This window comes from Capsicum annuum, chromosome 5, assembly GCF_002878395.1.
Source record: "Capsicum annuum cultivar UCD-10X-F1 chromosome 5, UCD10Xv1.1, whole genome shotgun sequence".
NCBI classification, from domain to species: domain Eukaryota; kingdom Viridiplantae; phylum Streptophyta; class Magnoliopsida; order Solanales; family Solanaceae; genus Capsicum; species Capsicum annuum.
Window position 1 is genome coordinate 14,201,485 of NC_061115.1, and position 5,885 is coordinate 14,207,369.

Genomic DNA, 5,885 nt, shown 5'->3' on the forward strand with positions numbered 1-5,885 from the left:
TAGAAATCATGCAATATAGCTAAATTGTGACTAAGTGAAGGATTCATATGCCCTTACGTTCCAATAACTTCTATGTTGTTAATGTGCCTTGTAAATGTTGTTGGAATGCTCATGAACTATTCTTATGAGATTATGCTATGTTTACTTGCAAATCCTACTTATGAACAAGATGTATGATAACCATGCAATCCACATGAACTTCCATGCTATTGGTATGTGTTGCCAATATGATAATGAAATGAACATGATATTAAGATTGTGCAAGTACTTCCATGTGATATGAAATCCTTTCAATGCAATACATTGTTGATAACCATGCTTAGTATGAGATCCCTACTTATGATATTATAAATTATGGACTCTACTCTTATGATCAAGTCAGTCATGTGTGTCAGTTTCCTTCCATCGAGTCCTGGGGGTACTTGTACCTGAAAACTATAGCTGTGTGCCTAGATCCACGTCATATTTCACGATATCCAAATTCAAGTTATGATTCCATAGACTTTAGTCAGTCATGTAACATTCCGTCAATCAACGGAATTCAGTAAGATTAAGTCATGCACAATCAGTTATTCATGTTCAGTCCCTCCAGATGGGAGTAGAGGTTAGCACCGACTAAACCCAAGGATGGGAACTCACCCGCCAGCTCAGGGTGTGATTCTTAGTATCAATCCTTGTGTTCCAGAACTACGTAGCCAGTGTAGGTTGAGACATCTTAACCCGTCAGATTAGGGTTGATGAGGTGGCTTAACCCGTCAATTTAGGGTTCCTACCGTTCTCATTGAGTACCCGCCAGATAAGGGTCACTCACAGGTTGTCCTTACCCATGGCACGGTATTGACACCCCTCCAGTTGGGGCAGAGATTGGACCCCAGCTTAGCTATAATGGCATACATGGGGCATGTCGGTTAAACACTACTTCCCACAGTTTCAGTATCAATCTCAATAAAAGAACTCAGGGCGTTCTTCAAATTTCAGTATATACAGGATTGTCAGATATAGTCGTCAATGTTATCAGTTTCAGTATCAGTCATGACAGTTATTAGTAAACCATGTATTAGCTTACAAGTAACGCTATCACGTATTCACGGTCCCAGTTTCTTTATATGTGTGTTTGCACTCCCACGTTCATATTAGTCAGTCAGTGTTGTTCATGCATGAAACCCTTTATGTTCAGCCTACCTTCCTCGTATACTCAGTACTCCAGTTGTACTGACGCATTTGCGCTATGGTGCTTTCTTTTCATGTTACACCATAGGTTCCGAGACACGAGCTCCAGCCCAGCAGTAGCGGTAGCATTCCAGTCGCAGAGACACAGTGAGTCCTCATTGATTCGAGGACAATATGATTTAATTCATTTATTTATTTCTTCAGTTCAGTTTTACGGAGTTATTTGAAGACATGTTCCTTCAACTCCTTATTCAGATAGTTTAGAGGCTTTCAGATTTATGTTCAGATTTACGTTCAGATTGAGTTGTTTTGAGTATTTTCACCCACATGATTTTATTTAGTTGAACCTTATGGCCTTACAGTTCCATGTATTCCACATTATTATAACATGATTTGCAGTATACAGGTACAAATATCAATCATGGATTAGCTTGTGGTCCCTCGAGGTCATGAGCACCGTGTAGCATTTCGGTTCAGCAAATCGGGGTGTTACAATTAGCAGAAAATCTAAAGCCCTTACAGAAAAAATTAAAAAAGGATGTAGAATATAATTATAACGAAGAAGATAAAAAACAAGTTCATAAAATAAAAATACTTTGTAAAGAATTACCAAAATTACAATTTTTAGATGAAAATAGAAAATTTATATATATAGTAGAAGCAGATGTTAGTGAATGTAGTTATGGAGGAATACTTAAATATAGATATGAAGAAGAAAAATTAGAACACCATTGTAGATACTACTCAGGTACGTTTAATGAAACAGAAATAACATGGGAAATAAATAGAAAAGAATTATACTCATTATATAAATGTTTATTAGCATTTGAGTCATATATTGTATATAACAAGTTTATTGTACGAACAGACAATACACAGGTACGTTGGTGGCTAACAAAAAAAATACAAAATTCAGTTACAACAAAAGAGATTCGGAGACTAGTCTTGAATATATTAAATTTCACATTTATAATTGAAGTAATTAGTACTAACAAAAATGTTATTGCAGATTACATATCAAGACAAAGCTACACAGACTGATATAATAGAAGAGGATACTCTAGAAAAGATATTCAACACCCTAACTACACTTTCAATGAAAGTGGACAGTATGGGTAATGAAATAGAAAAGCTAAAGACTAATGAAGTTAAACTAAAGTCTATAGCTACAAATCAGCTAACTCAGCAATGTGCAGAGCTATGTCGATCGGAAAAAATTAAAATTTCAGAGCTAGAAGGAGACGTTGGGACACTCCATAAAACCCATAACGTTTATCAACCTACTTCTGCATGTACAAGCAAAGGAGTTAGCAAAAACACAAATATGAACCTAAACAGGTTATTTGATAAACCATTTATTTCAAATACACCAAAAGATCCTATGTTCATACCCCCACAAATTACCACATACCAAGATAGTTTAAACCAAGACAAAAAGACCTACAACTATATAGCCCGAACATACATAGAAAATATTTACAAAATACAAACCTTCTTAAATACCAACCCCAGAGCTATAAACATCCAAGAACCACATACGAATTATACAACCCAGAAGCTAACCGGATACAATAAGCTAATTGCTTTACCCAAAACCAACCCAAGTCTAGTTAAAACCTGTTACAAATATGGACTACTTAGTACCATATATACCCAAGACGGAAATGAAATATCCAATATACCAGAAATATATGATTCATTTAATATTTTTAAAAGAATAACCAAAGGTAACCTATTTTTTATAAAATTTTATACGGCACCAGCAGAGATATTGTATGATGAAGTTAAATCACCTATACAAGTTGTAAAAATAGGAATGACCCGAGATATGATTATACCAGAAGATATTATTCCACAACCAGAAATACCTAGAATTGAGATACCAAATTTTTATGCAAATAAGAGAATTATCGGACTATCCACAATTCTTCAAGAGTTAGCAAACACTTATCGCAACAGAAATCTCATATGGAGTTATTATTCAAGAGGTAATGTAATAGTATACTCAAATTCAAAGGAACTACGAGAAGCAGATATGGAAGATGTTAGGCAATGGATCTTGCCTTTACTCAATCCAGAGAAAAAACCTATCGCCATAGCCATTAGAGAAAAATTTATTTTGGAAGAATTATTAACCATATACTGCAAGTTAATTGGACATAAATATCCATACCATCAATGTTCAAAATGTAATGGACATGGTGTGTGATCTACTTGACTTCCCTATGGAGGAACAAAGCTTAGAATTATCAAAACTACCAGAACAGGTATATTCATTTACTATTATGAATAGCTAAATTCATAAATTCCTAACAATCATGATATGATAAAATAAGTTCATGTTAGTTGCTTTATAGTAGAATTATTCAAAAAATAGCATGTTAAGAAATTTATTAGCAAAGTGGAAAAGGAGAAAAATCCCTAAGAACTATGCCATCCTAAAGGTGAAACCGGTGAGGTAAGAAAGTTGTGATAGGGGAGTAACCAAAGTAGAGGCACTGTTTAAGGGAAAAGTATTCAGATTACCATGCTAATAGTGACCGAAGAATATGTTATTTAAGAATAATCTAGTATATAGCAATCTAAAGTGATCATATTTTGTTATGTACATGATTGAATGGAATATTTTGAAAATAGCAATTTTATGAAAAATGGATAATTATTTATTTGACGAAATGGTAGATAAATTTAAAATATATGTAATTAAGGATATAGAAATAGTGGATACAAGAAAAATCATATTGGAAAAAATATTTGATAGATATTTTATGACTAGAATTAATTATATACCACACCTACCGAACTACTCTTATAAATACTTACATGCCAAACCCACACAATAACTATGATAAATTATGTATATTTAGAATTTTGGAAAATAGATATAAAATATATACAATTTCTTAGTGAAAATATAGAAGAATTAATGAGATTAAAACAAACAACTAAAAAATATTATAATAAAGTATTTAACCAATTTTAAATGATAGATAATCTTAAAATCTTAATCTTATATATACTTAGAGATATAGAAATTATAGATATTAAGAGAATAATATTAGAGAAAGTATTAGACTATGAAATTGAAACTATAAATTGGATAGAACAGTTATACCTGGATAATTACCCAGATGGATATTATTCAGATTAAGAAATGTTAGAATATATTAGAAAAACTAGATAAAATCAAGATAATCTAAATAAAGAAATTAATTATAGAAACCGAGTTAGAAAAATAATGGAAAATCTAAAAGAAAAATTAATATGGATAGAAGAAACCCTAGAAAATTTAGGAAAAAGTACATGTGATAGTTTATATAATTTAAAAACCTCGCTACAAGAAGAACAACACAAGATAATAAATAGCATTGAAAATCTAGAATTAGATATAAATTACAGTACAATTAGGATAAATTATTATACAGAAATTTGTAACTCTGCAATTACTACAGGATAAAATGATAGACTATGAATATTTAAAATATTGGAGACAAAATATGGAAGAAATAATATTATTAGAAAAACTTATGAAAGATAATCTAATTAGATATTTTGAAACAAAAGATATAGAATATTTAGAATACCTTCAAAATAATATAGAAGAATTACAAAAACTAAGGAAAAAAAAATAAAGAATACTATTCAATTGCCATATAATCACCCCCTAAGATATGAATATCGATAAAACTAACATAAATAAACTCAAAATAAAAATATTTAGAAAAGTTAAGAAATATCCACGCACAAATAAAAATAGATCCATTTTACTTATAATAGATCTATTTTACCACACAAGTTATCCGCACTCCCCTACAAATTGGTATCCAAGCCTATGCTGTTTAAAGTTACGGAAGTAGTATATATTTGGAGAATTTATTTGATTAATTTATTAATTATGACTGACTTATTTAATAAAACTAAATTTAGATATTCCTCAAAATATTATTTAGATGAATAAAGTACAAAAATTATCAAAATATAAAGAATTAAAGCAAATAATATCTAAAAAACGTAAAGAATTAAAAATAAGGATAGAAAGACTGTAATATAACATAATTGCCGGAGTTACTAAAAACTCAATAAATGCACAAAAAGAAGAGATATCAAATTTAGAATCGACTATACATAGTCTAGAATATACATACCAACATGATCTATTAACAACTAAATAAAAAATGAACAAAGAAGAATTTATAATAGATGAAAAAATATATGAAAATCATGAAGGATTAAAAATAAAAATAGTATTTTCTAATCTAGGAAGAAGGTATAAGAAAATAGGTGAACATTTATATTTAATGTTAGAAAAAGAAGAATTAAAATTAGAAGATAAATTGACAGCTATGGTAAGAATAAAAAATGAAAATGAAGAAATTGAAAGAAAAAAGGAAAATAGAAAAAATAAAACAACAAACTACAGAAGAAATACAAAAAATAGAAGAAACTAAAAATAGTAGGATTGTTGAATTAGAAAAAGAACTACAAATGCTAAAAGATTTGTATGAAAAAAGACAGAAAGAAAAAGATATAGAACAAAAATTATTAAACGAGATAAATCAATTTAAAGAAAAATTAGAAATAAATACAATGGATGTTGAAAAAACAGATAATTATGATTCGGAAGATAGTGAAACATATACAGAACATGAGATGAAAGTCTCGAGTCTGATTCTTAAAAAAGAAAATATCTGCTTATTAGATCTTCGATCAAATAC